The 19,955-nt window shown below is 47.7% G+C and overlaps 1 protein-coding gene across 3 annotated transcripts in view; it reads right to left on the reverse strand.

Annotated features, from left to right (window-relative positions):
* The window catches only part of atp13a2 (ATPase cation transporting 13A2), a 144,739-nt gene extending 126,288 nt beyond the window's left edge, over nucleotides 1–18,451 (reverse strand). For 2 of the 3 annotated variants that reach the window (XM_038773148.1, XM_038773145.1), the window contains exon 1: nucleotides 18,356–18,451. The gene's annotated coding sequence lies outside the window, so the exon portion shown is untranslated. The remainder of the gene's footprint in view (nucleotides 1–18,355) is intronic. The other variant, XM_038773149.1, reaches the window with a different exon arrangement.
* Nucleotides 18,452–19,955: the final 1,504 nt, after the last annotated feature.

Genomic DNA, 19,955 nt, shown 5'->3' on the forward strand with positions numbered 1-19,955 from the left:
GACTATCCACCAGGAAGGCGGTGTGCCAACTGAGACAAGCAAGGGATGCAGTTTATGAACATGGAGCTAAGATAATGCTAGCAGGTCAGCTCCGGAGGGAGGCAGTGGCAAGGGAAACTCTTCAGATAAGGGATAGGGAAGGGAAGTTAGTGGTGGCTCCGGAGGTTTTTGAGGAATTTTACAAGAGGTTGTACAGGTCAGAGCCACCCGGGGGAGACCGTGAGATGCTGGAATTTCTAGATGGGTTGGAGTACCCGAAGCTAGGGGAGGGGGACAGGGCTACATTAGAAGGAGCATTACTGGAGCAGGAGATAAAAAATGCGATTGGGAGGATGCAGTCGGGGAAGGTGGCAGGGCCGGATGGGTTTCCGGTGGAATATTATTAAAAATTTAAGAATAATGGATGATGGTGGGGATGTTTGAAGGGGCGATAGGGAAGGGAGTGCTGCCGTAGACCTTGGGGCAGGCATCGATTTCACTGTTGCTTAAAAAGGATAAGGATCCAATGGAGTGTGGATCGTATAGGCCCATATCACTTCTGAATGTGGACGCAAAGGTATTGGCGAAGGTACTGGTGGGTAGGCTGGAGGGGTGCCTCCCGAAGATGATAGGTGAGGATCAGACAGGGTTCGTGAAAGGGAGGCAGCTGTTTTCGAATATTAGGAGGGTTTTGAACGTCGTTATGGCACCGATGGAAGGGAAGAAAACAGAGGTGGTTGTGGCATTGGATGCCGGGAAGGCATTTGATCGGGTAGAATGGGGTACCTGATAGCAGTGCTGGAGCGGTTTGGGATTGGACCAAGATTTGTGAACTGGGTAAAGCTATTATATAAGGAGCCGAAGGCGAGTGTTCGCACAAACAACATCAGCTCAAGGTACTTTTCTCTCCACCATGGGACGAGGCAGGGATGTCCTATGTCCCCCCTGCTGTTTGCACTTGCGATTGAGCCGTTGGCCATTGCATTAAGAAGTTCGGGAGCATGGAAAGGAATAGTGCGGGGGGGGGGGGGGGGTTAAATAGAGCATAGGGTGTCCTTATATGCCGTCGACTTGCTGCTGTATGTGTCGGAACGGAGTGCGTCGATAGGAGGAATATTGGAGTTACTACGGGTATTTGGGTCTTTCTCAGGGTAAAAGCTGAACTTGGACAAGAGTGAGTATTTTGTGGTGTCTCGGCCGGGGGTGTGGGCATGGGTGGGGGGGCTGCCATTCCGTAGGGCTGGGACCTACTTTAGGTATTTGGGGGTGCAGGTTGCCCGGGAGTGGGGAAGGCTTCGCAGATACAACATCATTAGTTTGGTGGGGAGTGTGAAAGCTGATCTGGCAAGGTGGGATGGTCTCCCTCTGTCACTGGCGGGTCGGGTACAGGCGGTTAAAATGAATGTGTTGTCGCGATTTCTGTTTATTATTCAATGTCTACCGATTTTCCTGCCAACGTCTTTTTTTAGTGAGATTGAGGGAAGGATTACCTCGTTCATATGGGGAGGGAAGGTGGCCAGAGTGAGGAAGGTACTGCTACAGAGGGGAAGGCAGGCAGGGAGTTTGGGTCTCCCGAACCTGATGTACTACTACTGGGCGGCGAATGTGGAGAAGCTGCGGAACTGGGTCAGAGGGGTTGATTCCCAGTGGGTCAGAATGGAGGAGAGTTTGTGCAGGGGGTCGGGGCTGAAAGCACCATCAAGGGCGCCGCTCCCGATAGCTCCAGGGAAATACTCAGGGAGACCGGTAATAATAGCTTCATTGAAAATCTGGAGGCAGTTTCGCCAACACTTCGGGTTGGGGGCAGGGTCAAGGGAAAGCCGATTAGGGAGAACCACAGATTTGAGCCAGGGAGGTGGGACGGAAGCTTTCGGAAATGGGAAGAGAAGGGGATCAAGACGCTAAAAGATTTGTTTCTTCGGGGTCGATTTGCAGGATTGAGGGAGCTGGAAGCGAAGTATGGGCTGGAGCAGGGAGAAGTGTTTAGATCTATGCAGGTTCGGGACTTTGCCAGGAAGGAGATAGAGAGCTTCCCGGAGGAACCGGCTTCCATGTTGTTGGATGAGGTGCTGGCAGCAAGGGGACTGGAGAAGGGGACAGTGTCAGCGGTGTACGGAGTTATGTTGGAAAAGGGTAAGGCACCACTGGAGGGGATCAAAGCAAAGTGGGAGGAAGAGTTGGGAGAGGTTATAGAGGAGGGGGTCTGGTGTGAGGTGTCCGGAGCGTGAATGCCTCCATCTCGTGTGCGAGGTTGGGGCTGATACAGCTGAAGGTGGTGAACAGAGCATACCTCAAGAAGGCAAGGATGAGCCAATTCTTTGAAGGGGTAGAAGATGTGTGTGAACGTTGCGGGGGGGCCGCGCTAATCACGTTCATATGTTTTGGTCCTGTCCAAAGCTAGGGAAGTACTGGAAGGAGGTGTTTAGGGTAATTTCCAAGGTGGTGCATGTGAAGCTGGACCCGGGTCCCCAGGACGCCATATTCGGGGTGTCGGATCAGCCAGTGTTGGAAATGGGTGCAGAGGCAGATATCATAGCCTTCGCCTCGTTGATCACCCGAAGGCGGATCCTGCTGGGATGGAGAGCGGCCTCTCCACCCTGTGCCCTGGCCGTGCGAGGGGACCTGTTGGAATACTTGACCCTTGAGAAGGTCAAGTTCGAACTGAGGGGAAGCTCGGAGGGGTTCTACAAGTCATGGGCACTATTTGTTTTGCACTTTCAAGAACTGGATAACATTGAACATTAGTTGGGGGGGGGGAAGGGGGCTATGTATGTTAAAGATAGCTATGGGTAATCACATATTCCTTTTTTGTCATTTGTTTATGTTAACATGCAGGCTGATGTTAGGGGGTTGGTGGGAGGATGGGATCGTTGTTATTGATATGGGGTTTGATATATTTGTTGTTGATTATTGTTTGCTGTTGGTAGGTGTAAATTCGGGAGAAAAATTGTGAAAAAGGAGAATAAAAATATTTTTTTTTAAATAAAACAAAGAAATCTAGTCGTGAATATACTTGGTGTACATGTCAAAAAAATGAAGTCTTTATAGTGCCTGTTTCCAGATTTTTCAAAGCATGCTGCATATGGAAGATTTCAGCCAGCATGTCAGACCACAAGGGATGCTGCAACGTCATAGCAGTCTCACACCATCAACAACAAAATAACAGGGTGATCATACCATTTAATCTTATTTTTGTCACTGGAATATCCCTCTTCAGCTTCAAAGAGCTTCCCGACAGCCCAAATGGAAAAAGAAGAAAAGGTACAGCCAAACAGGCAAATACCATTATCGTCCACCCCACAAGAAATGATAGAGTAACAACAACCATGCACCCCCAAACCAGCCAGGTGTGGTTGAACATCAAGCAACAAGAGAAACAGACGAGAACATTCCCAAATGTCAGTCCAACCTCCAAGCCAACAACAAGAACCAGAACCACCAGGGCCTACCACTCTCCCGCCAGTGGCGAACAGGATGCGAAAGGGTTAGAAGGCATCCAGGTGCTCTGAACCTGTAACTTGAAGGGCTCGAACATGGGAGATGGTCAAGCAAGATTGTTGTTAATACAAATAATGTAATAGCAATAATGCTGAAATAACATTAAAGCTAGAATATAAGACTTAAAGCAAACCAAAATAATTCTAATTTTGTGGGATAAAGACTTGTGGGAAGGTATAGTAATAGGATCAGGTACCTACAGGATTAATTTGGGACTGGGTACAGTTTTGCCTACAGTGATGCAAGAACGCCTAGAGCCAGAGTTGATCTAGAGATAGACAAAGATATGTAAAGATGTAGGATGGAGTCAGCTTCAAACCTGTAGCCTCTATTGTCTATATAATATACAGTATACGTAATACACATGAAGTAGGCATTGTCGTCTTGAGTATATTAGCGTGTATGCATGCACACACACACAAGTTAATAAAGACTTGCTGTTAATATACTCAAGATTACAAAGCCTACTAGTGAGGAAGCAGTATTCCTCACCCGCGATCTTCTGACTCCAAGCGAGCCACAACTGACACTAAAAGGGGTACAGTTTTGCCTACAGTGATGCAAGAACGCCTAGAGCCAGAGTTGATCTAGAGATAGACAAAGATATGTAAAGATGTAGGATGGAGTCAGCTTCAAACCTGTAGCCTCTATTGTCTATATAATATACAGTATACGTAATACACATGAAGTAGGCATTGTCGTCTTGAGTATATTAGCGTGTATGCGTGCACACACACACACACACAAGTTAATAAAGACTTGCTGTTAATATACTCAAGATTACAAAGCCTACTAGTGAGGAAGCAGTATTCCTCACCCGCGATCTTCTGACTCCAAGCGAGCCACAACTGACACTAAAAGGAACAGAGTTACTTCTCCCTTTTGTGTGGTGGTGCTGCTTCCGTTATGTAGATATTACAGTCTATCTGCAAGTGGAACAAAATGTGAAATCCCTCAGAACAATATTAATTGGTTATTGCCAGACTTCATTATGCAACAAAACATCTTAAATATATATTTACGGGCCTTTAAATAGAAGATGATTCAAGGTTTATTGTTTACATACAAGCTGATCTTTGTGACAGTGATAGTGAGTATACAGTACTGAGAGAATTGCGCAATGTGCAGGTTTTGCGATATCTAGAATGTGGATTATCGTCGCAATTCCCAGATTAAGCAAAACATGCTGCTCTTTTTATATGAATCTCTATTTAAGATGGAGTTGAGGAAAATATTCCCTCAGAGGGTTGTGAGACTTTCGCACAAAGTTCTCTTCCTTAAAAGGTGGATGAGGCAATTCAGACACAACAATGGCACCATCAAGCATTCCTAGGTCAGACGCAGACCAGTGTTTCTGCTTGACACCCAAACTCAATGTCAAAAACCAAACTACTTGCATTTACAGAGGCTTTGATGCAGCAAAATGTCCCAAAGTACCAGGAGTGTTATCAAACACCAAATCACAGGAGGAGCTATCAGGGCAGGCAAGCTTGATCAAAGGTGTAGGTTTTAGGGAGCATCTAAGAGGAGAAAGAGAGGTGGTGAAGTTTAAAGGAGGGAATTTCAAAGCTTAGGACGTTTGCAGCTGAAGGCATGGCCACCAATAATGCAGCGATTAAAATTGAGGATGTTCAAGAAGCCAGAATTGAAGGAGCAGATATCGCAACGGGTTTGAGGCTGGAAAAGATGACAGAAATATGGAGGGTGAGGCCACGATGGGATTTGAAAACAAAGATGGGAATTTTATAATCAGATGCTGCTTAATTGGCAGCCAATTTAGGCCAACGAGGACAGAATGCTGGTAAATGAGATTTTATGCAAATGAGCACATGGCCGGCAGAGTTTCGGATGAATACAAGTTTACAAAGGATAGAATTTAAGGTCAACCTGGAATGTTTGTATAATCCAGCCTTTGGGAAAAGCCAAGTTCAATTTTTTTATTGCTAAAACCATTTCCTTTAACCCAATGACAGAATCGTAAACCCATAAAAATGTGGGTCTACAATTATTATTTCAGGACGAGACACTATCCTACAGTCGCCATAGTCCACAAGGACCATAAGCTGGTCTCCCCTTTTTGAGTGAGCTAACTGGTGGTGATTTAACCGGAGGTTGAGAAGGTTGGGCCTTCACGGATACCTCTGCCGGTGCAGGGATGAAACCCAAGCTGTTGGCGTCGTCTGCATCACGCACCAGCTGTCCAGCAAACAGAGCTAACCGAACCCCAAATCACAATTGGCTGCACTTTTAAAATATTTAATTGGCTGTAAAGCACTTTAGGATAACCAGTGGTTGTTAAGAGAATAATAATTGGGTTCTCTAAATTTATTTTTTAAAAAGTCACCTGAACTGTTAGTGCTCCTTGCCGGTATCGTGGTTGGGCAGGATTTTGTTGATTAAGATGAATGTGTTGCCTTGATTATTGTATCCTTTACAGATGTTGCCAATCATATTGTCTGTTAGGATGCCCAGTTCATTTATATGAAAAATAAGAAGCCTTGCTTGAAATAAAGTGTGTATTTTTTTTGCACAGGTAGTCGAGGGAGACTACATACACTGTGTGTGGCCCTGTGTCAAAATTAAATCCTACTAGTCTGGTGTACTTAAAGAGCTTGAGGAGATATTCGGCACAGTCTTAGAATTAGACCCTGTATTCCTAATTCTGGGGCTCCCAGATAGGAGAAATATTGATGCAAATAGAAAAAAATCTGTATAATGACCTACCTTTTGCAGCATGGAAGAACATCCTTTGCTGCTGGACTAGCGAGAAATATGCTTCAATGCAGAATTGGTATAAAATCATAGAATGTATCCCTATGGAGTTCCTAACTTGCATATGCTGTTCTAAATAAGATTCCAAAACGTATGGGACCCCTATCTCAAATTTATAGGGTTGGCCATGTCATGACTTGCTCCACAGGGTTTTCCATACGTTTTGCAGCATCATCTTGAACTCACTACTATAAGGGACCTTCTTGTTTATTCTCTTATTCCCCTTATCTTTTATTTTTGCTGTTCAATATTTGACCCATGGAATATTTGTGGACTGTGGCTTTAAGACAAAGAAGCTCGAAAGCGACCTGTACCGTTAATTCAAACAGAAGGATCCAGAAGGCTGTGCGTTTTAGACTGGCTAGCATCAGTGATGACTCGGTTTGATTGATTTGGCTGGTGGCCAATGAACTGATCCAAAAGGCTGTCCTCTGCCCAGTGACATGTGGTGATTGGACCCGGTTCCAGTGGAATGTTTAAAGTCATGAGGTTCCAAGTTTGGTTTCTGATGTGACCATCAATTCACTAGACACACGATTGGAAGTAAACTGTGGTTTTAATAGTCTTACAACTGAGCCAGCCTGCGACCAGAGGAACTCATCTCCCCCTATGGGCAGAGCTGCGCAACGGCTCACATACAGAGCCCACAAGGACATAATACAACACAATGCAATACAGTGTGAATTACAATGCAGTGTAATTCACCACATTCACCCCCTGTAAAAAATCAAGTCCGGCGGGGGTGACGGGTCTACAAATTGAGTCAGTCCGGTGGCCGAATCGCCCTTTGGGATCGGCGGAGCACCGGGGTTGCAGCCTCTTCGGGTGGCTGGGTGGTGACGATCGGTGAGGGTATGATGGTGGACTCCGGGAGTGTTTCGGCCCGAGCTTCATTCTTCTTTTTTATAAACTTAGAGAATCCAATTATTTTTTTCCAATCAAGGGGCAATTCAGCATGGCCAATCCACCTAACCTGCATATCTTTGGTTTGTGTGGGTGAAACCGACGCAGGCACAGGGAGAATGTGCAAACTCCACATGGACAGTGACCCAGGGCCGGGATTCGAACCCGGGTCCTCAGCGCCGCTGAGCTTCATTCCTGACCGGTGTGACGGGGGTGGGGGGCAGGAAACATATAGGCGCGGGTGCGCCGAGCATGGGCAGGGAACCTATAGGCGCGGGGGCGCAGGGCATGGGGGGTTGGGTGGGGTGTAGTGTGAGGGGTACCTCGGCGGTGGTGGTGGTGGAGTTGGATCCTGCAGGTGCCAGGTCCCGGAGGGAAACGGTGTCCTGACGGCTGTCGGGGTATTCAATAAAGGCGTATTGGGGGTTTGAATGAAGTAGTACAGTAGTCCCCCGTTATACCGCGCTCCGCAATTCCACGGTTCGCGATATACCGCGGGGGGGCTTATGGACCCCAACTGTCAGTTGTGTCAATTTCAGCAGCCGGCTCACTTTGATCCGGAGAGGGAAGCTGCTCTCTCACTGAAACAATCAGCCGGCCGCTGAAATTGACACTGCCCACTGCTCTCTCCCTCCAATCCAACTTTTAAGTTTTAATGTTTCTGATTGGAGGGAGAGAGCAGCGGGCAGTGTCAATTTCAGCGGCCGGCTGGTTGCTTCAGTGAGAGAGCAGCTTCTCTCTCTGGATCAAAGTGAGCCGTCCGCTGAAATTGACACTGCCGGCTGCTCTCTCCCTCCAATCAGAAACATTAAAACTTAAAAGTTGGATTGGAGGGAGAGAGCAGCGGGCAGTGTCAATTTCAGCGGCCGGCTGATTGTTTCAGTGAGAGCAGCTTCCCTCTCCGGATCAAAGTGAGCCAGCCGCTGAAATTGACACTGTTTTAATTGGATCCACGATGGGGGTTTTAAATTTATTTAAAAATCTATGCTAGCGCTTCCCATTGTGAGTCTACGGGGGTCTGACCTCTCCCCCCCGCCCCCCATAGACTCTCAATGGGAAGCGCTAGCATAGATTTTTAAATAAATTTAAAACCCCCATCATGGATATCCGCGGCTCGGATACAACGCGGGTGGCTGTCTTGGACCCCAACACCCGCGTTATAAAGGGGGACTACTGTAGTACTCTCTCTACTAGCGGATCTGTTTTGTGAGCCCGGATGTGCTTCCGGAGGAGAACCGGGCCCGGTGTCCTCAACCAGGATGGGAGCGAGACCCCCCGTGGTAGTGCCCCTAGAGAAAACAAATAGTCATTCGTGAGGGGTCTGGTTGGTGGTCGTGCACAGGAGAGACCTAATTGCATGGAGCGCGTCGGGGAGGACCTCCTGCCAATTGGAGGTTGGGAGATTCCTGGACCAGAGGGTCAGGAGGACGGTCTTCCAGACCGTCGCGTTCTCCCTCTCCACCTGCCCGTTCCCCCTGGAATTGTAGCTGGTAGTCCTGCTCGAGGCGATGCCCTTGTCGAGCAGGTACTGACACAGCTCGTCGCTCATAAAGGACGAACCCCTGTCGCTGTGTACGTAGCTGGAGAAACCGAACAGGGTGAAGACACTGTGCAGGGCTCTGATGACTGTGTGGGAGGTCATATAGGGGTACAGGATGGCAAAGGGGAAGCGGGAGAATTCGTCGATGACGTTCAGAAAGTACACATTTCGATTGGTCGAGGGGAGTGGCCCTTTCAAATCGATGCTCAGGCGTTCAAAGGGCCAGGAGGCCTTTACCAGGTGGGTCTTGTCTGGTCTATAGAAGTGCGGTTTGCACTCCGCACAAATCGGGCAATCCCTAGTGATGGCTTTCACCTCCTCGGTGGAGAAAGGCAGATTTCGGGCTTTGACGTAGTGGGCGAGCCGGGTGACCCCCGGGTGTCAGAGGTCATTGTGGATAGCCTTCAGGCGGTTGTCTTGCGCGCTGGCGCGTGTGCTGCGGGATAGGGCATCTGGGGGCTCGTTGAGCTTCCCCGGTCGATACATAATATCGTAATTGTAGGTGGAGATTTCGATCCTCCACCGCAGGATTTTATCATTTTTAATTTTGCCCCTTTGAGAGTTGTCAAACATAAAGGCAACCGATCTTTGGTCGGTGGTGAGGGTGAACCTCCTACCTGCGAGGTAGTGCTTCCAGTGCCGTACGGCTTCCACAATGGCTTGAGCTTCCTTTTCGACTGAGGAGTGCCGAAGTTCTGAAGCGGAGAGGGTTCGGGAGAAGGAGGCGACTGGTCTCCCTGCCAGATTCAGAGTGGCGGCGAGAGCGACCGCTGAGGCGTCGCTTTCCACCTGGAAGGGGACGGATTCATCCACTGCCCGCACGGCAGCTTTGGCGATGTCCTCCTTGATGCAGTTGAAGGCCTGGCGGGCCTCAGCTGACAGAGGACAGAGTGTGGTCTTAAATAGTGGGCGGGCTTTGTCCGCATACTGAGGGACCCACTGGGCATAATAAGAGAAAAATCCCAGGCACCTCTTGAGGGCCCTGGGACAATGAGGGAGAGGGAGGTGGGTCAGGGCCCAGGACTCCGTTTTCCACGACATGGCCGAGGATAGCTAGCCTGGTAGTGCGGAAAACGCATTTCTCCGTATTATAAGTGAGATTAAGTTTCTGGGACAATGAGGGAGAGGGAGGTGGGTCAGGGCCCAGGACTCCGTTTTCCACGACATGGCCGAGGATAGTGGTAGTGTGGAAAACGCATTTCTCCGTATTATAAAAGTGAGATTAAGTTTCTGAACAGTTTGGAGAAATCGGTGGAGGTTGGCATCGTGGTCCTGCTGATCATGGCCGCAGATGGTGACATTATCCAAGTACGGAAACGTGGCCCGCAGCCCGTACTGGTCCACCATTCGGTCCATTGCTCGTTGGAACACTGAGACCCCATTCGTGACGCCAAAAGGGACCCGGAGGAAATGGAAGAGGCGGCCATCTGCCTCGAACGCCATGGAGTGGCGGTCCTCCGGGCGGATTGGGAGCTGGTGGTATGCAGACTTCAGATCCACCGTGGAGAATATGCGGTACTGGGCGATCTGATTAACCATGTCTGCAATCCTGGGGAGGGGGTACGCATCGAGGAGTGTGAACCGGTTAATGGTTTGGCTATAATCCACTACCATTCGGAACTTTTCCCCGGTCTTGACGACCACCACCTGAGCTCCCCAAGGGCTGTTACTGGCCTCCATAACTCCCTCGTGTAGGAGCCGCTGGACCTCGGCTCTAATAAATACCCTGTCCTGCAGGCTGTACCACCTGCTGCGAGGGGCTACGGGTTTGCAGTTCGGAGTGAGGTTAGCAAAGAGTGGAGGGGGGTCGATTTTTAGCGTTGCTAGACTGCAGATAGTGAGTGGAGGTAGGGGTCCGCCGAAGCTGAGTGTGAGGCTCGTGAGATTACATTGGAAGTCGAGTCCAAGTAAGAGTGGGGCGCAGAGGTCGGGGAGTACGTACAGCTGGAAATTCGCGTAGCTGGCGCCCTGAATCGTTAGGGTCGCGACAGTGCGCCCTTGTATGTGGACAGAGTGTGAGCCCGAGGCAAGGGAGATAGTTTGCCGTGCAGGGAAGACAGGGAGCGAACAGCGTCTTAACAGGTCAGGATGTACGAAGCTCTCGGTGCTCCGAGTCGAAGAGGCACGGTGTCCTGTACCCGTTGACTTTAACGGACATCATCGAGCTCTGGAGCTGTTTCGGATGCGACTGGTCCAACGTCACTGCGTTGAGTTGCGGGTAGTCGGCGGCTCGATCAGCTGTGCTGGAGTGGCCCCGTGATGACTGTCCGCTGAGGTTGTAGTCGTCGAGATCAGATTCGGAGGCTGGAGAAGATGCCGTCCAAGATGGCCGCCCCCGTGGATACACGTGGCGGGCGGCGAGGAAGATGGCATCCAAGATGGCAGCCCCCATGAGTCGCACGTAGCCGGCCGCGTGGAGGAAGGTTGCCAAGATGGTGGCCCCCATGAGTCGCACATGTTGGGTGGGGGCGGAGTCGGCAGACACGTTGCAGCATTACGAGGCCTGCGGGCCTGTGAGTTTGGGAGGCAAGTGCTCTGGACTGTGGGGGAGTTTGGAGTTTTCGACTTTGCCAGGCATACCGGGCAGTGCTGCCGTGCGCGTTGGGGCTGTCCACAAGAACGGCACTCTGGTGCTGCATAGTGGGTGGGTGGCCGCGCGGCGCAGGCCTGGGGCTGTCGCTGGTCGGAGGCTCACGATGGGGTCGCTTGGTCCTCGGGGAATGAGTTCAAACTGCGGAACGCGACTTCCGTAGTTGTAGCTAACTCTACAGTGTCCTCCAAGTTCTGGGCCCCTTTTTCAAGCAATCGTTGGCGCACATAGTTGGACCGGAGCCCTGCAACGTATACATCTCGGACAGCAAGTTCCATATGCTGGGAGGCTGTTACGGCCTGAAAATTGCAGTCCCGAGCAAGGGCTTTTAAATCGCGCAGGAAGTCTTCTAGCGACTCCATGGGGCGCTGGCGACGGGTCATGAAAATGTGCCACACGTAGACCTCGTTGATGGGTCGCACGTACATTCGGTCGAGCATGGCCAGGGCCTCAGTATATGTGGTGGTACAGTTAAGTTGCGAAGAGATACGATGTCTCACCCTTGCGTGCAGTAGGCTGAGTTTCTGCTCCTCTGTAGTCTCGGAAGTGCTTGATTCAGCCAGGTAAGTCTTGAAACATCAAAGCCAGTGTAGGAAGATTTCCTTCGCCTCTGCAGCCTGCGGGTCGAGTTCTAGTCGATCAGGTTTGAGGGCCGATTCCATCGTAGTTTTCTTCCAAGTTTTCTAAGACTATTAAATTGATGTGACCATCAATTCACTAGACACACGATTGGAAGTAAACTGTGGGTTTAATAGTCTTAAAACTGAGCCAGCCTGTGACCAGAGGAACTGAGAGCAGGCTTACTGCTGCAGCACTTTATGCTTCTGGTTAGTGGGAGCAGCCATGGGTGGAGCCACGGGTGAAGCCCAGTACAAGCTCCTCATCTCCCCCTATGGGCAGAGCAGCGCAACGGCTCACATACAGAGCCCACAAGGACACAATACAACACAATGCAATACAGTGTGAATTACAGTGCAGGATAATTCACCAGTTTCACTTTTGATTCTGCAGCCTAGATGGAGGGTTCCAATTAACTCTCTCCCAAAAGATCCAGCTAAACTCTCTTCAGGAGGCTGACTCTCTCTCCAGCAAGACCCTGTGTTATTCTCTTGATACTGCAGAGGCTTGAAGTCAAACCAAGATCTGAAAGCAAGGTTTGATGTGAAGTAAAGTGTCTATACAGAAAGATACATGATTGGACGCGAACCTTGAGCTGAAGGCTCAGTTTGATAAGAATTAAAGTGCATCACCAGAATGCCTGCTGCATACAAGTGCTGAATGAATGACTCTGCAAGGGAGACCATGACGAGCTGTAAACCGGAGACTTTTAATCAGTTGGTGTGCTGTAAGGAAAGCATGCTAAAGAACTGCCATTGGAAGCAAAGACTCTTATCCTTTGACCTTCATCCTTATTATTTTCACCCCCCCCACCCACGGCCAGATATTTATCTGTCTTGTACGTGTGGGGGTAGAGGATGGGACAGCTAAAGGGGTTAGTAGGTTAGCTTGTTGACATCCAGTGGTAATTACTGCATAGTTCATCATTATTCTTGTTGGATATAAACAGTAATTGTTTTTATTTTATAAATTTAGAGCACCCAATTAATTTTTTCCAATTACGGGGCAATTTAGTCTGGCCAATCCGCCTACCCTGCACATCTTTGGGCTGTGTGGACGAAACCCACGCAACACGGGGAGAATGTGCAAACCCCACACAGACAGTGACCCAGAGCCAGGATCGATCCTGGGACCTCGGCGCCGTGAGGCAGCAATGCTCAGCACTGCACCACCGTGCTGCCCTATAAACAGCAATTGCAACTGTAACCATCGGTCAGCCAAGGGCCAAAGACTTTGGGAATTTTTCGGGACAAGTAGAGCTTGAATTGACCATGCACTTGCCCAGGGTGTTGAAATACTGCATGTGATGACGTGCATCACCATGTCTACATGGACTTATCCTCTTCTCCTCCATCCTCTAGCTCATACGTTTTGTTGTATTTTTATAATTGTATAAATCAGAGGCACCAAGCTTAATGATTAAGGTTAGTCAATTGTGCTGGCGCGTTGTCGACAATTGTGTTGTCTTTTTCCGTACTCGTTTGTCTAAAACCATTTATCAGTACTGTACCAATTTTAAGGGTTTATTTGTAAAAATGAAAATATCCAATAAAATCTCTTTTAAAATGCAAATATTTTCTCTAATATAGACAACCTTGGAGAAACTCAAGCAGAGATTGGAACAAATGCATGAGATGTATGATCGCACTGGAGAAACGACTTCCACAGGATGACGGCGAGAGCATGATGGGGGCCAGCGACCCGTTCTATGGCCATTTCTATTGGTTTAAGCTCGTGGGAAGATATGTCAGTGTTTTTCCTTCACATCAGAAGCAGGGTAGAGGCCTGGCTTAAATCTCCACCGTACCGAAAAAGAAATAGATACTTTTATCAGCGATTTTACACAGATTGTCCCTCTGCAACGCACTGATTCCTGCTGTAGGTTATACAGCAGCAAGACAAAGTTAATGAGTGATAACAGAAGCGCGCGTTCCTGTGCAATTCAGAAATGCATGAAACGTAACCCAAAAATAAAGTACTGAAGTTGATTGGTTTACCTTAAGGTTTGTAGTTTGAGAAAACATATTTTAATTTCGACTCTATATTCCTTCGAGCATTGAAAATGCGGAAATCTGATTATTGATTGTAATGGAATTAAAATCTGGTCTGTGGATCCATTGTTTCTTGAAAGTGTTGCAGCTTCTGGGTTAATGTATAATTCATATTGACAATTGTTCTCTACTGATAAGCTATGGGTTATCACTTAAGTTTATACCAAAGGTTTTAACTGTTGAAAGGCAGTTTGAGGAAGATCTGTCTATTGAGGTAGTGTGGGCTGAAGTTAGAAATAGGAAAGGAGCATTCACTTGGTTAGGTGTTTTCTATCGGCCCCCAAACAGTAACAGAGATGTGGAGAAGCAATGCAGATTTTGGATAGGTGTAGTAGTCACAGGGGGCAGCAGGGTAGCATGGTGGTTAGCATAAATGCTTCACAGCTCCAGGGTCCCAGGTTCGATTCCCGGCTGGGTCACTGTCTGTGTGGAGTCTGCACGTCCTCCCCCTGTGTGCGTGGGTTTCCTCCGGGTGCTCCGGTTTCCTCCCACAGTCCAAAGATGTGCGGGTTAGGTGGATTGGCCATGCTAAATTGCCCGTAGTGTCCTAATAAAAAGTAAGGTTAAGGGGGGGGGGGGGTTGTTGGGTTACGGGTATAGGGTGGATACGTGGGTTTGAGTAGGGTGATCATGGCTCGGCACAACATTGAGGGCCGAAGGGCCTGTTCTGTGCTGTACTGTTCTATGTTCTATGTTCTATGGTAGTTGTCATGGGTGACTTTAACTTTCCAAATATTGATTGGAACCACTATAATTCAAATAGTTTGCATGGGGCTGTTTTTAACCAGTGTGTGCAGGAGGGTTTCCTCACACAATATGTGGATAGACCGACAAGAGGTGTGGCCACATTGGATTTGGTACTGGGTAATGAACCGGGCCAAGTGTAAGATTTGGTTGTGGTTGAGCACTTTGGAGATAGTGACCACAATTCGGTGACTTTCACTGTAGCAATGGAGAGGGATAGGAACATACGATAGGGCAAGGTTTATAACTGGGGGAAGGGTAATTACAATGCGATTAGGCAAGAATTGGGGAGCATAAGATGGAAACAGGAACTGTCAGGGATAGGCACAATTGGGATGTGGAGCTTCTTCAAGGAGCAAATACTACGTGTCCTTGATATGTATGTCCCTGTCAGGCAGGGAGGAACTGGTCAGGTGAGGGAACCATAGTTTACAAAAGTGGTTGAATGTCTTGTCAAGAGGAAGAAGGGGGCTTATGCAAGGATGAGAAAACAAGGTTCAGTTAGGGCACTTGAGGGATACAAGATAGCTGGGAAGGAGCTCAAGAAAGGGCTCAGGAGAGCTAGGAGGGGGCACGAGAAGTCCTTGGCGGGTAGGATCAAGGAAAACCCCAAGGCTTTTTACACTTATGTGAGGAATAAAAGAATGACCAAGGTGAAGTTAGGGCCGGTCAAGGACAGTAGCGGGAACATGTGCATGGGGTCTGAAGATATAGGAGAGGCCCTAACTGAATACTTTTCTTCAGTGTTCACAATGGAGAGGGGCCATGTTGTTGAGGATAGTGCGATATAGGCTGGTAGGCTGGAGGAGGTATATATGCGGAAGGAAGATGTGTTAGAAATTATGAGAGGCCCGAGGATAGATAAGTCCCCTGGGCCTGATGGGATATATCCTAGGATTCTTTGGGAGACGAGGGATAAGATTGCAGAGCCGTTGATCTTTATGTCCTCACTGTCTACAGGAATAGTGCCAGAAGACTGGAGAGAGGTGAATGTTGTCCCCTTGTTCAAGAAAGGGAATAGGTATAACCCTGGAATTATAGACCGTTTTGTCTCACTTCGGTCATAGGTAAATTATTGGAAAGGGTCCTGAGGGATAGGATTTATGATCATTTGGAAAGATACAGCTTAATCTAGAATAGTCAGCACGGATTTATGAGGGGTATGTCTTGCCTCACAAGTTTGATTGTATTCTTTAAGGAGGTAACTAAGTACATAGATGAAGGTAGAGCAGTTGATGTTGTATACATGGATTTTAGTACGGTGTTTGATAAGGTGCCCCATGGTCGGCTCATGCAGAAAGTAAGGAGGCAAGGCATAGAGGGAAATTAGCCAACTGGATCAGTAACCGGCTATCACATAGAAGACGGAGGGTGGTGGTAGATGGTAAATTTTCATCCTGGAGCCCAGTCACCAGCGGTTTACCAAAGGGATCAATTTATGTGTCCTCTGCTATTTGTGATTTTAATCAATGACTTGGATGATGGAGTTGAAGGTTGGGTTAGTAAATTTGCTGATGACACCAAGGTTGGTGGAGTAGTGGATAATGTGGGAGGGCTGTTGTAGGCTGCAAAGAGACATTGATAGGATGCAGAGCTGGGCTGAAAATTGGCAGATGGAGTTTAACCCTGTAAAGTGTGAGGTGATGCATTTTGGTCGGACAAATTTGAATGCAGATTACAGGGTTAACGACAGGGTTCTCAAGAATGTGGAGGAGCAGAGAGACAGACAGAAGGTGGGGAAACCACAAGAGATGGGGGAGGGCTACCCCCCTTCTTTTACCATTCTTTCTGTAAAACAAAAGAAAAACACAGCCGAAGTCACGAAGGGGGGTGACGATAATGGGGAAGGGGGAGGAACTATAGACCGACTCAGAGGGCAGCGAAATGTACATAGGGCCAGTTAAATGCAGGACAAAATAAACCTCTGTATAATAAAGGAAATTAGCGTGGGCAAGAATGTGATGTATACATACAATTGTTTATAAATAGGAGAAATGCCAATAAAAAGATTTTAATAAAAGAATTCTACAGAATTCCAAATCACTATTATCTGTCAGACACACACGTCAGACCTATAGACAGATCCAAGCACAGCATTTTTGGATAGCATTCAAAGACTCAATGCTCCAACTTGCCAACTAATTGTGGGCCACATGATTTCTGGATCAATAACAATTTGAACTTGCGTGACGTATTTAACAGCATTTAACAGCCTAGAGCATTTCACACAGGAGAGGTGAATGTGCTTTCCAGTCAAGAGTTTGTGGAGGCCCCTTGATGCATGAAATGCAGCAAATCAGAGGGGTTTAGTGAGGTTGTTTTCCCAAAATTCATTTGCAGGATGTAGACATCATTGATTCGTGCAACAATTATTGCCCATCCATATGCAACCGAGTGGCTTGCTAAACTGTTTGAGGGCAATTGAAAGTCACCCATATTGCTTTGGATCTGGACTCAAATTTAGGTCAGGCTGAGTGAGGGCAGCAGATTTCCTTCTCTAAAGGATATTAAAATGATGTGTGTGAACCCAAAGTATTTTTAACAGCAACCTGAACATTTCACAGTCTCCCAACTGATTTAGTCCAGATTTATTTTATTAATTGAATTTAACTTCCCCAGCTACCATGTTGGGATGTGAACTCACTTCTCTGGGTTCAGCCTCCAGATTACTAGCATAGTAACATAGCCACTTTGTCACCAGATAGCTTTGAAAACCCCAGCCAAAACTTTGGTCTCTTAACAGTCTTGTTTATTCTTATCTATTCTTGAATAATTATAGAATATTTATAGAATTGGAAAAAAGAATTCTGCAAAACCCAGTGTACATAACAACAAACATAATTACTGATTTCCCTTCACAGTAGTTGTACGAATGTTAACAGTCACAACTTGGCAGACATTGCAAAAACAGAATCTTGTGAATCAACTGGAAACTAGTTTCGAAGTTACCAGCTCAACATTCACCAGTATTGAACTGCACCAAACATGGATTAAATGTTAATGGCGGCAAAACCACACACATTATCTAATAACACGCTATCGTTCGCTGCAGCTCTCGTGCATTTTAACATTTAATTAAAACAAAGTAAACTACAACGGTCAATTAAATCTGCCTGGTTAAAAAAACGAAGAGTGTACTGGAGCTTTCAGTCACTTCCCTAAATGTCCTCACTCGCTCAACCCCACCCCCACCCCCACACAGTCTCATTGGGCTGTCATTGGGCTATAATCGTTTTTAAAAGGTAGTATACAATTACAAATTGCTCGCGGCCAATAAAGCGTGGAATCAGAGAAATAATCAATGATCGACGAGTGACCAGTGCAAATGACGATTTGCAACCCTCGATACTCAACCGCTGCACCAGCTTCCCCAGGCGTTGCTGAAAGGGGCGAAGTGTTTTAACCCTGTGTGCAAGTGATTCCAGAGGTGGGCCGAGTCCTTCCCTGCAGCATCCCACCCCCCGCTCCGTGGGGGCAGGTTGCTAAGGAGTTGCTAGGTGGGGTGTGAACCAGATTTAGAAAAGAGGAACAAGATACCGGACCATTCCAGGAGCCGGAATCGCGGCCTCCTGTTAATGCCCGGTGGTCATTTCCCGCCCCGCCCCCGCACTCGGAGGTCTTTTCCCCCTTTCCCTCCCATCCTGCCTCTGCCTCTCTCACCTGGTGTCCTTCCCCTCACCTGGGCTCATCTTCGCCCGGCCGCTTTCTCATCCCGCGCGTGCGCTGGCTTCCTCGAGCGCCGCCGCCACGTCATCACGCCCGCCGCGCAAGACGGTTTTTTTTTTCAGGCTCCCATTGCGCACGCGTCGCAAAGGCGCCTTGGACTTCTTGTCTTGAGTCCATTTTGGTTCAGACGCCTGAGGGGGAAGGGAACGTCCTTCCTTCACGGCAGGCTGCACACAAATAATACCAGTTAGGGAGGGGGACTTGGAGATGGGGGAGTTTTATTATCTTTGCTATTTATGTATATATGAAAAATGCCTTTAATAAAAATATTCCTTTTTAAAAATACCAATTAGAGCGATCACTCCCTTCACGGCCTACCTAGAAATCACATCCTCCTGTGTCTTTAGCAATGTCAAGATGACCCATAGCCATGCACGTGTCAATGAAGTGTTCTTGAAGAGTAGTCACGGGTATAATGTAGAAAGCACACCAGCCAACTTGTACACAGCAACAACAACTTGCATTTATATGGCACTGTGAACAATTACCCCACAAAGCTTCACTGGCATACAGAATATGTCAACAACTCACTAAGAAGATATGGATGAGGAGTGGGGAGGGGGGCCTGGAGGTGAGGGAGCATGAAGGGTGAGGATTAGTTTGTTTTATTTTTTAACAGCTGGGACAAAGTCCCAGTGGACCAAGGTGGGCCTTTTCAATCGGTCTGCCATGGCAGCGGGCAGTTCCTTCGGCTGCCGCTGAATTGTTTTGGGGGTTGGCTGACCCGATCCTGCCCCCACCCCGGAACAGAAATCCGAAGATTTGGGGCACTTTCGCCCAGGTGTGGAAATTTTACTGACTCCGTGCTCCTGACCCAGGTATATTTTTTATAAGTATTTTTATTGAAGGTATTTTTCATACATACAAAAATACAAAAGCCAAACACCTCGGCAAAGATAACAAAACTAACAAATCCCCCACCCCATATCCCCCCAATCACCCCCCCCCCCCCCCCCCCCCCAACATTACCCCCTCATCTCCAAGTCCCCCCTTATGTCCTAGGAGTGGGGTTTGAACACATGACGTCTGATTCAGCAGCAGGAATACCACATTGAGCTATGGCCAACAGACGTGATTCAGAATTGCGTAAAATGATGCAGAAATTCAGCTGAGTTAGATGGCCTGTCAGCCACAACTGCAACAAGAAAAAGCTGATGCAGACTCCACAGAGCTGACAGTTAAAGAATGACCGTGATTATAAATTTATTATGGGCTTTGTACATTAGGCTATAGATAAACACATTTCCTCATAAGCTCTGGGGGGGTGGGAGGGGGGGGATATTATTAAAACATGAAAGTAATAATCAAAATGTTGAAGCATGTTCCTTAAAAGTGATGGTATTTTAACCTGAAAATGGTGCATTCAGATGAACTTAAAATATATTTATGTGTAAGTAATAGATTCTGAATCTGAATAAAGGAAAATGGATGTGGTATTAAAATTTCAAACAGGCTTGCCAAGAGGTGCTCTCCCACATCCAAACGTTGCACCCCAAGTAAGTGACTTTCCCCTTCCAACTTGCATTTATATAGT

The sequence above is a fragment of the Scyliorhinus canicula genome, chromosome 16 (assembly GCF_902713615.1).
Source record: "Scyliorhinus canicula chromosome 16, sScyCan1.1, whole genome shotgun sequence".
In the NCBI taxonomy this organism is placed as follows: domain Eukaryota; kingdom Metazoa; phylum Chordata; class Chondrichthyes; order Carcharhiniformes; family Scyliorhinidae; genus Scyliorhinus; species Scyliorhinus canicula.